The sequence below is a fragment of the Eutrigla gurnardus genome (genome assembly GCF_963514095.1).
Source record: "Eutrigla gurnardus genome assembly, chromosome: 18".
Lineage (NCBI taxonomy): Eukaryota > Metazoa > Chordata > Actinopteri > Perciformes > Triglidae > Eutrigla > Eutrigla gurnardus.
In genome coordinates, this window is record NC_139929.1 from 15,639,526 (window position 1) to 15,654,150 (window position 14,625).

Consider the following 14,625-nt stretch of genomic DNA (forward strand, 5'->3'; position numbering starts at 1 on the left):
GGATTTGCTTCTTCTTTGTGAAATTTAAAATGCAAACTTTAGAAAAGCTGTAGTTTAGATTTACTCATATGTGGCACAAATAGCCATAAACTACTACTACTACTACTTCTACTAATACTACTACTACTAATAATAATAATAATAATAATACAGGACCAGATGCTGACATTTTGGATCCAAAAGACAGTAATATTACTATAATCTCCCATCATACATGAAACAGGAAATTATTGTATTGATAGCAAATTAGTTGTACTAATGTTGGTGCTTCTTACATTCTGTGCATCATCAGCTAACATTTTCATCTGTCCAGTACTTTGATTTATGAATAACATTTCACATTCCCACCAGCCTCAGCTGTATTTTGTGTTTACTGCTAATTATTAGCAAATGTCATCATGCTAATATGCTAACCTAACATGTCAAGCATTTTACACATTACAAGCATGTTAGCATTGTGTTGTGTTGTGAATGAGGAGAAGGGGAAGGGTCTCGCTGCTTACAGGCAGCATATCATATACAGCAAACGCATGCGGTGTGCAGGGAGCAGATGTCATTTCCCTACAGCCTGAGATAATATGGTGATAATGACTTCTTTGGAAAACAAAGGAGCCACACTAACGGCAAGTGTTTGGCCAACCAAGTGACCAAAAACCTTTTAGAAAATCATTAAAAAATATATATTTTTCAGTTCAAGTGGCACTAACTCTTCACTGCTATCCCCATATGCAGGCTGTAACTGCATTTTGGAAATGCTAATACCCTGAATAGCAGAACAGCAAAAATCGGATGTTCTTTTATCCGTGCTGTTTTAGTTGGCATCTGTGCCTCTGTTGAAGGCAGCCTGCTTACGGCCTGTTGTTTGCTAACCACCCGGGCAGTAAACGTTTGACTTTCACAGCCAAAGGTTGCATAAAGACAACAAACCTTGGACCAAATGTCAAATATAAATATCAAAATCCACTTGAAAAGGCCTGTGGAAAAAAAAGTCATGCATGGATACATTCCTGCCAGGAAAATGCTAACATAACAATGAGCTGGCAGTGAGTGCTGTCTGGGTGTTAGCAGGGGAGGACATGTGAAGGGAAATTATAGAGGGGTCACCATGTGGAGCAGTACCCCTTTCTGCACACGTCTCCGTGGCACAAATCAAATCCCACCAACACCATATTGAACCTGGATAATTGCAGACAGGGGTCTGATAAGCCCTTGTAATTGAACTCTGTCAATCAATTTATGCCATATACCCCCTCTCTCTTGGGTGTTTGCTCAAATTGAATGAAGAAATCCAGGAGCCTCTGACATTTAGGTCTACTGCACTGCTGATTGTGAGAAGAATGTTCTGGTTTATCTTCATTAACTGAGGGAAAGTAAAAGCAAATTTGCCGTATGAAAAGCAATTATGGCGCTCCTGACTGGAGCTTTTATGCTGGGAAAAGGTCCTCCTCTCATTGTCTATGTGAGTGAGAAGAGTTCCCATGATTTACTGCATGACATATTTATCATTCAAGTGAAACACAGGCCTCATGGTGGGTAATTATTTGACCTCAAGGTCCCTGTAATCCAAACTGGCTTTCACGATAACGCTGCGCCTCATCAGTTGTTTCTCATTTAGTTGTTGTTTATGTGATGATTTGCCTCCGTTGTTTATGTGACAGTTGCATCTAGAATGACAAATTCACAAAAGCAATGGTATCCATTTATCAGACAGTAGACTACAGAGAGACCTGCCCTTTTCACGCTCCGATTCATACGTGATTACAAATAACCAAAGTGGACATTAAATCAAACAAAAACAGTGGATTCATTGCAGTTAGAAATTAAATTGTGTTTAACCTACCACAAAACATTTGGTAAAACCTATACAGAGAATAATTGTAACTGTATTTATTTCAAATTATAATTTCATTTCATATTATAAATTAAATGCATAACCAAGATAAATAATGATGTCCATTTAACTTCTGTTCACTTTTATGTGTTCATGATACATTTCATGAGTATTGAGGAGGAGGATCCTGGACTGGATCAAACTTTGGATGAGTGGCTATAAGTCACATGACTCTCCGACTCTCCAAATGGTGTTGCAGACTTCGTTTTTAACTGAACATTTTGAAATCATGTGAAGAAATATAAAAAAAATATAGCACATATTTGAGTTTGTACTGATACAGATATTGCAAGAGCCGTAAGACCATTTACACTCTCGTTTACTGTGGCTGTATTGTAACCTGCTGTTGCTCATCAGTTGTAAACACAGCAGCCTTATATTCACACTGAATTTACGGACTAAACTGTCATCTATTTCCATGAGATATTCAATAATTGAAGATCTGACGTATGCCTGCATGTAGATGATTAAAGATGATTAAAGATGATTAAAGAAAGCTGACTAGGGAGAAAAATGTGAGCCGGGAGTGAAATAGTTTGACATATGGGATAAGACTATCATTGTGAGCAAGACACGGGAACTGTTCATACACACTGCACTGCTACGTTCACAGCTATAACGTTACTGCTAACATCATCCTCACCATCTATCACACACACACACACACACACACACACACACACACACACACACAGAGACGCTCTTTCTCTATCTTTGTCTCTCAGCTGCACACTTGGTAACACTACGCATACAACCTGCAGAGTGAGTTATTCCGGGAAAGAGTCAAATACGTTTTTGTTTAAAAAACATCTTATAAATAAAAAACTCCTCGATACTTAGGCCCGGCAGGCTGCTGGGCTTGCAATATACTGGCAGAAGCTCTGCATAAGGAAGGAATTTCAATAACATGAGACATGGAGTGAGTACAGCACACAATCATCTTGAGAGAAACACAGTTAAAGTGCCCTGTGGAGTTTTCTTGGAAACATTCAGTTACTCATCAAGATGCAGTGTGTGTGTCCTTGAGCTCTAACAAATGTGTTGAATGCATTACCTTTTTCTCATAAAACATTTGAAAAGCTGATTTGAACACTTTGAAAGTATTTTGAATCCAGCATTGTTGACATGCATGTGTACTTGGTACAGTCCTCCTTGACACTGCCTTTGTTGGCGTCTTGCTTCATGCAGGTTACTGCACCTGCAGATCAAGGGGATGGTGTGACACCATTGGCAGGATTGTGCCGTGTCCCTGTGCGATGAAACCAAATGGGCACCCACAAAAACAGGTCCATCGCACTAGAGGTCCCAAAATCGAGTGGGAACATTTAACTAGAATAAACAAAATAAGTCTATGAGTTGACTCTAAGAAGAATTAGAGAAAAACTAATGAAATTCTGATTGTGAAAGCAAACTGATGGCAGATAGTTATGGTTTATGTTCATACATCAACACCATCCAACCTCCTCCTGCTGGACTCGGAGCTGCACTTGGTATCTGTCATCTCTTTTTACACAACAATCTTAACTTAATACATTTTGAATCCCACTTTCGACCAAATTATGACATACTGTAGATGTTTGAAAATGAAATGTGTTGAACATTACATTGATTTGAGGCAGGTCTTTAGCTGTAAACATCCCATTATAATTCATTAGAGAGAATGAGGCCATAAGTTTGCTGAGGAGTATTGCTAAGGTGATTAAAAAATGCAAAGACAGGTCAGGATTGCTAGGAAATGATCATTTACTACAATCTGCAGTGTCTTAGTTTTAGGTAACACTCTTCTAATACCAACCTGCCACCCATGTGATACCCCCCTGCAACCACTGACCACACACACACACACACACACACACTAATCTTACACACATACCAAATCCACAACAAAACTGTGAGGTGAGATGAGACGTAAAAACGTACAGAAAGACTGCTGAAAAAAAAATCAATCATGGCCTTTATATCCACAGCTTCAACTCCAAAGTATCCTGCTGCTTGAGTGCCATGGGCTGTTCTCTCTATTGTTCCTGTGACCATGCCCCCTCCGAGGTGGTAGAATAGTCTGAGTGCATGGTAGAGGTCACTACCTACCCACCTCTATTTCTATCCGAGTCACAACAGCTCGGCCAACTCTTACTGGTCTGAGAGAACACTGGATTAAAACCTGTTGTTCACACAGAGAGCTTGCAGTACATAGAGAGGGACCAGGAAGTTATGAATGGTGCCCCGTGGCAGCACTGTGCTCAGGGAGAATGTGTAACCTTGAGCAGGCCATGTCAGAACCATCAGGGTGTAGACATGGTTTTAGATATAACAAAATGTGCTGGAGACTGAGAGGAAAAAGTAGCAAACAGGCTTTTTTAAATACAGAAAAAAAAATGATGAATTATGGCAGAAGACATTTTATCCAGGCTGAGCCTTCCTACATTCAGGAAGTCAAAAGCAGAGGCACGCAGAGGTTTGTAATTATACGTCATATGTAAGTACCGGTATAATTATTACAAATGGCAGCATTTACTGACAGCTTGATGGTATTTTTCATTGTATGCTGCTGGGTTGTATCCAAGTAGAAAGACAACCACACACTGGTCAAATCCATTAAAGTTTCAGTATTGTGCCCACTCTGTTAAGTAGTGATCACAGTGAGGGTCACGTTAACTACAGCATTCAATACAGCTCCATGACCCAAGCCCCTGTACCCTCCCGATTGTTCAGCAGCTTTCCTTCTCCGTTTTTCTTCTTTTCTCTCCCACAGATTGATTTAGCCACAATTAACACCTATTCATTCAGAAACTCCCATGAGTTTACCGAGTTAGAGCCGAGTTACAGCAGCCAGATGTCTCGGATATTCACATATTCATCTTAAAATAAAGGAAATTAAAGCATTTTGATAAAAAAAATTAAAAAAAGCAGAGAAATGTATAGGTCTATATAAGCAACCACTGCCTGTTGTGGAGGACACTGACTTCAAACATTGTGCTTTAAAAGGAAAGTTAACATGAAAAGAGCTGTAGTACCAACTTAGTCTTTTGATAACACCAATTACAGTCCAACAGAATTTTTTTCTTTTTTAAATTTTTAACTACAGTGCCGGTAACCTGCGGCGAGCGTGGTGCAGACTCTTAGCTTTATGGAATAAAGCAGCAGCAGAACATTTCACAGGGGTAAATTGGAATTAGGGTCCAGTGAGAGGCCCTTGGGGCCAAACTCTGCCAGGTTGCTGGTCTCAGCACAGGCCTTCATCCCCAAGCTTGTCTCATTAGTAACACAGGGAAGTGTCACAGGACGGCTAGTTGGGTAAAAGAGGTTGACCTGACTCACCACTGGAACTGTTCTGGGAACTTGCAGCTAGAATAAAATAATGGAGGCTTTGAATATTGTTCCACACTTTGTTCTAGTAGCCAAGTGTTTTTTTTTTTTTTTGTATTTCTGTTCGTTTGCTCAGAGTTGCACTTAGGAATTAGGCAGGAGAGGCCGACATAAATCGGTGGTAATTCTGAGGGGCTGGGTGGGATGAGGAGGAGGACAAGGCAGGGTAAGGGCAGGGGGAAATCCTTGCGAAGGATTCTAGTAATATTGCATCACTCTCCTTTTGTTCTAATTGTGCTTCATGAAACGCAATGAGGGGAGATGAGAATTCAAAGTGGTCCATGGCGACTGATGAGAGAATGATAAAGCGATGCTCCGTGCATACTGACAGAGGTTGAAATGAGCTGCGGTAGCGTCAGGACAGAGACGGACCTCTAGGGAAACTCAGCAGCAAACTTGAATTAACTCTTATTTTATAAGGCGGTCTATTGCATCACTCATGTCACTTGACAGGAAGAAATATCACATGGAATTGTAAAAAATAATTTATATTTTTGGGCTTTTCTTAGCTTCTTTCTTTGATGCCACTCTTTGTGATCTGTTTGACTTGTTGTGAGGTCCTGAAGAGATACTAGGGGTGAGGACAGCAACGCAGAGGGTCAGATAAATACACAACATGAATCCCATTCAGCAAATGGCTGCTGCACAAACTAATGTCCATCATAACACAACATTAAAACACTTAATCTGCTACTTAGAATGGACAGCCTAGTGTCTTGCTGCACAGGAAATAACAATATGTCCAAGGTGTCTGATTATAACAATGATGTCAATGCCAGAATTGTACTTCCTTGCCTGAATAGAGCACTCTCTACTTATTCATATGGATGGTATTACATGTCTGATATGTAGTACTGATATGTAAGTACTTCACTTTTATCATCAAAGAATGCAATTTAATACAAGTGAAATATTATTTTTTTGTGAGAATAAAAATATAAACATTTCGTGTTGAATTCCTCTTTGTTTGGATGATTGGCGACCCCTCCCCCTAGTTTCTTCTCTCATTGGCTGCAGCTCCCCAACAGGTCAGATGTTTATCCTGCAGGTGATGCATCAGAGAGCCTTTTAGCTGACGTGTTTGAACAGCGAGTGCCAATAGGGAAAACAAAAAAATGCTGAAAATATGTTTTGTTCATTTATTTTGAAAATAATAAATATAAACATCCAACATTGCTCCTTGGCCACATTTCTTACTCCAAAAGCCAAGACAGTCATATCCTGGCATATTGACGATGAAAAATACATAAATAACAAAAATAAACCTCCTGTTCACAAATCGTGCTGCCAAATTGGTAGCTTCATTATTAACTCTTTCGGATACACGTTCTTTACTGGTGGTGTCTGCACACTAGGGATGTCCCGATCCGATATTTGGATCGGATCGGCCGCCGATATTAGCAAAAAATGCATATCGATATCGGATCGGCCTGCACGGGAAAATCCCGATCCGGACTCCCGATCCAGTTTTTTTTTTAAACTCCGGTCCTTGTTTTCCAGCGCACCGATGTAGTAATCCATTCCATTTTTTTCTGTTTTCCCCCAAAATCCGGTCCGCGTTTTCCAGCACACCTAGCGCACACCTCGCGACCTGTCCAGCATCCACTAAACAACAACAAGACGGACTTGTGTGCATGTCCCGTGTTTCCCCTACCATTGTACAGGCCATAAAATCAATACGCCAAAAATAAGCCACCTATCAATTCATTCATAAATCAATAAACATTTACATTAGGAGCGCCTCTGCGCAGCACAGTAGACTTGCTCCGCAAGACGCGCAGCCACAACAATCCTCGCCGCGCGCTCCCGCTACGTTCTTCTTCGTACTTTACGCGCTTGTTCTGATGCCGTTCCGCCTCGTTAAACCACCACGATGTCGCTTTCTACTTTGAAACACGGAGTTGACACTGTATTTTGATAAGCTGTTGCACTCTTCAGACTCGTGGTGTGAGCGGGACCGGACCGGCACCGGACCGGCTTCCGCGCTGCCTGCTCGCACAGATCCGCTCGTGCGCACATGCGCTGATGCAGGTCGAGTGTTGTCGATAAATATATGCACTCCTTCAAAACAACATCAAGCCATATTGTGTGTGTAGTATTAGGACGTGATGACGTGTGTACGGGCTAAAGCCGGTTTGGGCTGGAGCAGTGTGAATGCAAAGCAAGGGACTCCCTGTGGGGGGAGGATTGTTTTTGATAAGCTGTGGAACTCTGAGTTAACCTATTTCTACCTGAATTTCTATGAACTATTAGGCTGTTGAGTAAACCTATAACTTATATTTTACTTGATAAAATAAGACAATATATGCACTCATATGTCGTTATAGTGTTTTACAGTATCTGTAGCTATTAATGTGATGCTCATCATTTTCCAGCCATATTTTTCCAGCCCCTAATTTTGGATAATTTCCATCAACCGGCATTTTTAATCTTTAATACATGCTTGGATCGGCCGGTATCGGTATCGGCCGATACTAAAAGCTACAATATCGGTATCGGATTGGAAGTGCAAAAAGCTGGATCGGGACATCCCTACTGCACACACTGCAAAACTTAGTTTGAATTATGGAAGTGAGTGTGATATTTGTTCTATTCTCTAAAGCTTTTAAAGATCAATATATTTGAAGGTTTGGCCTCATGTTTTCCAGTTTAAGGTTTGCATCGACAGCATGTGCAGACAAATTGGTTCAAATACTATTCTCTTTGACATAATTGCCACTATGGCGAGTATATTGAGCAGTCCTGGAACAAATGAAACCTGTCGATATCAACCGTGTTGTGAGATGGCTGAACTTGTTGCCATAATCTACGTGAAGGCTGAGAAGCCCGTTTAAATGACCAATAGCAGGACCAGAGGAGGGGAGGATTTCTGAGATTGAATTGCACCTTCCACAGATCTATAGAAAATTCAAAAGACTAACAATGTTTTGGAAACATATGTTGAAGAGCAACTGCTCTTAAGTGTCTAAAGCCCTTTTTATACGGGCTTACAACAGAAGGTGGCATTTTGAATACGTGTTATGTGCGGGACCCGCCACTGGGTTTATATTGAGCTCAGAACGCTTAACCGAAGAAGATAGAAAGCTCTAGCAAGGCCGCCATTATATGCATCAATGGGTTGTATTATATGATGCACAAAGTCATGTGTACAATGAGCAAAATGAACTCAAATCTCGGTTCACATTCCATTGTTGTTTTGGTGTGCTAATCATATTCCCGATGCTTATTTACGTCACACTACCTCTAGAATTTTTTTTTTTCGAAAAAAGTCTCTCCTGACTACCAAATATGCCTCACACTGAGATGACCGATGAAATCGACAGAGCCCCAGTTTTCATTGTGGGGTCATGGAGGCAAAAGCTGGGAAGAAGCCGGTAGCTCTACAGACGCGCACACATACTTGATAGATATACCAACAAGGGAAAGTATTAGGAAAAGTTCAGGATTGGATCCAGCAGGAAAACATGTGTAAATATCTCATTAAGACAATGGGGATGTATTTCAACGTTTTAAAATAGAACACTTGATCTTTTAGGTGATTCAGGACTGTAGAATATGTATTTTCATCTGCCCATTATCTATGCATACCCTGTCCCTGTTTTTCAATGACATCTATTAATGCAGTTTTGAGGCTTCACACCAACTTCATGGAGTTTTTTTTTCAAATGACTTCTAATGTCATTGTCAATGTCCATTGTCTTTTATCAGCTTAACCAGCAGAGAACAAAAGGTCAGATCTCTGTAGGTGGTGGCAGGTGATTGTGGTTTTGAGGTGTGTGTGTGTGTGTGTGTGTGTGTGTGTGTGTGTGTGTGTCGCAAAATGTATGATGTGAGGATTAAAAGCACAGTCTGTGTAAAACTCAGAGGAGTAAAAAAAAAAAATCCCTCCCTTCTGCTAATCCACTCATCTGATGTGACCAGATGATGTGGTGTTGCAAAGTCACTTTAATCAGTTATAATGAAGTTGAATAGAAAGGATGCAGCTCAAGCTTCCACCGCCTCTCCAGCTGTGTCTCCCAGCTCACATCAATGAGAACGCAACGAGTCTGCTGCTGATTCATCCAATCAGAGACTTAACTTTCACTTTGGTCACTCGGGTTACTTTCTGTGTACGAATATAGGTAATTAAGGCGGCTTCTCCACAAGAAGAAATCGGTATCCTACCTAGAGCAGACATATTGCCTCTGGCTGTCGAGGACTGCCTCACACTTTCAACCGGATTAGGAGGAAATCATGATCAAAGGTGGGGGGGATTAAATCGGACGTTTGGGGCTGATGGGTAGGGGCAACATGTGGGCCGCGACGTACCTGCACAGTCAGCTGTTGACCTAGATATAGAAGGTCAGCTCAGGAGAGAAAGTCAAAATAATCGTGTCAACATTATGGCGTTCAGTCCTGACTCCTCTAAGATAATGCGTGTGTGTGTGTGTGTGTGTGTGTGTGTGTGTGTGTGTGTGTGTGTGTGTCAACATGACACACGAGGCATTAACCCAATTGTCCCAAACATACAGCTTCAGGCGTTTGATGCTAAAAGCTGCAATACAAAGAATAATTGAACCGTGGCCTTGACAGACCTCCAGGGTTGTGCCAGGTTCCTTAAATAAAGTGAGTGGGTAACATGTCAGGTCAGCATGACACAATTTAATCATCTTCAATGTCATATAGAGGCTTTTACTGTAATTCAAAATCAAAGGAATAGCTTTGTTGTGTGGCCTGAAGCTTAGGGAAGATTTTCCTGCAAGGCTCTGACAAACATTAAAACAATGTTGCTACTGTACCATATCCAAATTAAAATGTTACTACCCTCACTATCCTTTCATCCCCATGTACGGGGACGGATTAACTTGGCAGAGAAGATTCAGTCCACAACTCACCTCAGCCAAACCCCATTCCATCAGTGAAGGACAGAGCAGCCCCACAGTATAATACTATTATTACACAATTCTTGCTGAATTTGATCAGTATTTTCCACAATAACGTAAATATCACTCAACCATTCAACTACTGTAAATAAATACTGCTGACTCAAATTGGTAAAAAAAATCACTACCACAGCCCTGTGAGGGCAAGATATGTAACACAGCAGCAGAGATGGACAAAGTACTCGACCCCAGTACTTGACTGTAGTACAAATACTACTGGTCAAAATATACTCCGTTACAAGTAAAAGTAGCTCAGTCGACATGGTACTCGAGTAAGAGTAAAAAAGTACTTGCTTTTAAAGGTACTTAAGTATCCAAAATTACATGCTTACTTTAAGTAAAAGTAAGAGTAAATTTCAAATAAAATTAATGGTTCTAGGCTTAACATAGTTAATACATATTTGTGTAAAAAAGGCTTTGGGGGTTCATGTCTTCCTGCACCACCAGTAAATACCAACCACTGCTATGCGCTATACAGTCACACAAGATAATTAAAATATAATACAATACATATACCTTTAACAAGTATGACTAGATTAACATAATGTATCTTACAGTGTAATATTGCCAAGGAAACTGCACTGTCGTAGCCATGTTCGATGCTGCATCGAACATAGCTCTAACATTTTCTGAAAGTTCCTCCGGATCATTATCACACTCAGTCAGAGACTCAGCCATTGTCTCGGTTTTGTGTTGACAAACACAGTCGAGAGCATGGCTACTTTGGCGGTATCCTTATGGGGAGGGATTACGTATTTCCGCTTTTACGTAGATCCCAGTGGAGAGCGTGCACTTTGATAGGGTTCCTTCTTTGACAAACACAGCTTGTGTCCAAAAAAAAAAAAAGAGAAAGAAAAAAGAGCAGACCTGAAAGTAACGAGTACTTTTCAGCCTTTCTAGAAATTAACTCGAGTAAAAGTAAAATTATTTGTCTTGGAAATGTATTCAAGTAAGAGTAATAAGTACCAAAGAAATCTAATACTCAAGTAAAGTACAAATCTTCTGGATATGTACTTAAGTATAGTACTTAAGTAAATTTACTCCGTTATTGTCCACCACTGCTCAGCAGAAGAGGGTTGCATGTGTGGTACACCCAAAAATAGTGCAACCACTTTTGTGTTTATTGATTGGAGACAGTGAGAAAAAAGTTATTTATTTCATTGATATTGATGTAATTTCCCAGGATTTAATATTATTCCTAAAAATAGTATGTGATTGCCACATTGTATTTTCATATTTATCATGAGGAAACATGGTAAATGTAAGCAGAACTCAGGTGGAACGGGAGCAGTTGTGCCCTGGGTTGTCTCAGGTGGGAACTTCCGGCTACGCCTCAGATCTGATCTTGATGACAAAATGAACGCAACGTTTCGTTATTTCTGCTGAAGTTTATCTGTGTTTTACAGATCTGTATTTGCTACTGTGGTACCAATCTTGGGACCCGTAACACATGTACTGCTGTAGAGTTGTTTTGGCTGTACGGAAGCACATACCTTACAAAATGATTAAACAGTATGTAATAATTAAGCTTAATATTAAATATCTTAACCAGTTTTTCAAAATGAACTTAAGTTCTAAATGTGCTTTTTTCCCCCCAGGATAAAGATTAACCATCTGGTTCTGTCCAAAGGTATCAAAGCAAAATCAGCCCCTTTTAAAGGTCACTTTTTATTTTTACATCTTTAAAAAAAGTTATAAAATATCAGGTTGTAGTTTTCCATGGTGATATGTGCTGGATTATTTCATGGCCGGGAGCAGGGACTTCCTCAACTTTTTTCACAGCAAAGTTGCCAGGCAACCAATGGAGTCTTCTAACACTGCAAGCAAAAAAGTGTATTTCCCCAAATGTTGAACTATTAAAGTATTCAGTTATCGAACACTTAAAAAGATCCAATAAAGGATGTGGAAGGATCCAGATTTGATAAGTGGATCCTGTACTGGGAACGATCCCATACTGGATTTGATAAAAATGCTTATTGTGCATGTGCACCGCTCACAAGGGCAGCAAGAAAATAGATAGAAAGTCCACTTCACACACTTCTCTGTCCTCTCCATTCATGCCTGAAGGCAGCAGAATAGATTACTTCACAAGTAAACCACAATTCTGGCTTGTGCGTTGACCGTGGTGGGATGAGAGACGGCTCATCACAATGCAATATTTAACAGTCAACTGAAGGCTGAGGCCTTTGTGTATCCAGAGAACTCACAAAGGGCATTGCTGCAAATTGTAGCTCCAGAACATCAATAAATTATGGGCTGTACCTACACTCCTTTTATTGTGTTATTATGTCAGACGAATCTCTAAATATTATATTAATTAAGATAATGGAACATAGACCATTTCATTACCGGCAATTGCAACTCTTTATTGCTTCATTAATTTTTATTAAAAAAAAAATCACATCAATCTGAACCCTTTGCTCACTAATTTGGTGAAGAACCATTGGTAAATAACTTGGGGTTTGGAAAAAACTAGGGGTTTTGGACATTGACGATTCTGAATCAATTAGAAAGTAATTTCTACTTGTGACAAAGAAAAGCCTTTTCTTTAATACAATATTAGAACAGGTAATTAACCTGTTGATTTTATCACAAAAGTAGCAAGTGACTAGCAAACTCTGATAGCAAACTCAGATTTTTTTTTTTAAATCATGCATAGAAATGTACTCGAAAAAATTGTTGCATCGCGATGCATCGATAATTGGTTTATAATCTAATCGTTGACTCCTGAATCCAAATCAAATCGTGAGGTGCCAAGAGATTCCCACCCCTATAAATAACCAAAGACATTGCATCTCTTTATTTGGGAAATTCCTCCCTTTCTTCCTTGCAGATCCTCTCAAGGTCCATCCAAGTGGAATTGTGTCTGAGAGCTGTATTCCCAGGTTTTGGGGAAGGATGTTGAGACTCAACCACTACGGTATTTTCCTGACTCTGTGTGAATCTGAAAAACTTCATTATATTTGATTGTGTTCATTTCCCCAACCCCGACACGTCTTTCAGTGCATGCCACTGAGTAGCATCTCTACAAAACGCCCCCCCCCCCCCCCCCCCCCCAACATGCTTCTTCTGCAGGGCGGTATTTCCTTGATGATTTGCCAGACATGGCACTTGCATTGAGGCTACAGAGTTCAATCTCTCTCCTCAGACCAGAGAACTGTTTCTCCACTTTGCAGTCTCCAGACAGAATGTCACACACATGCTTTTTTTATTTTCTTTTTTTTTCGGAAGTTGTTTCTGTCTGGCTACAGAATAAAGGCCAGATTGATGGATTGCTGCAGTGATGCTTGTCTTTGTGGAAGGCTTACACTTGTCTGCAGAGAAACTCTTGAGATGTTGGTCACCTTCCTATCCAAGGCCCTTGTTGCCTGGTTACAGAATTTGACCTAACAGCCAACATTTGAAAGTCTTACTGGCTCTTAACAAGTTTCAGAAAGATGTTGCTCCTTGCCCACTGGAAATGTATTTCAGCATACATACTTTCCCCTTCCCCATATCTATAGTATATCATAGCAATTTTGTAAGGTCCATGTGTGTGATGTCTTGCGTTTGCCCTGACATGCCCTGTGAACTGTCTCACCTTACAAGGACAGGTGTGTCTGGGCACACCAGGATTTAAAGGGTGAAATGTCATTCAATTCAATATCAACTCATTAAATGGAATCGCCTGCAAGTAGTCATTACATGACCAAGCTCCCAGCCCCAGGTAATGTCACTCTGTGGTGTGAGTTAAATCGTAATAATTATGTAAAATGTGCTACAGTAAGCGAGGTTCTTGAAACATCTTTACTCTACAGCTTATGCACAGTGAAAACGAGCTGAATACTTTCTTTTATATCGAGGGAGGACGGAGGAGAGGAATTCTGCGTTTGTGTGTCAGTATCTCTCAGTCGACAAGAAAGGACCACTTTAGAGCCGTGACGCACTGGTGTTGAGAAATCACAAAGGGAGACATTCACTGTCATTCTCTGCACTGAAAGTGGCACAAACGGATCATTATGCAAAATATGTTAAGGGTCCTCTCGGGGTTATTCTGTTATACTTAGTTACTAAAGGCCTTTTTACATGGCAAACATTGGCCCATATCTTGTCCACTCAAATCACAGATTCTTCAACTGTGCCCGAGTTAAGAGGGTGAACAACTGTAAGTGTGTATAAGGAATGGCACTCTGTTGCTCACTGACTGAATAGATCTCATTAAAAATCTTTCAAGAGGGGCCATTATATAGTTGGATAAAACGTTCACGAATAGTGTTAATGATCGTTCATTCATTCATGAGAGATAAGATGTTTAGTTTCACACATACAACATATGTATTCTTGTCTTACCATCCATTGTGATTCAGCCGTAGTTGCCTATAGTTGCACATTTTGAAATTCCAGAGAATGAAGAGTTTTTAAATTGAGTGGAAGAACCACAGAAGTCCCTATTTTCTCGTCTCTCTC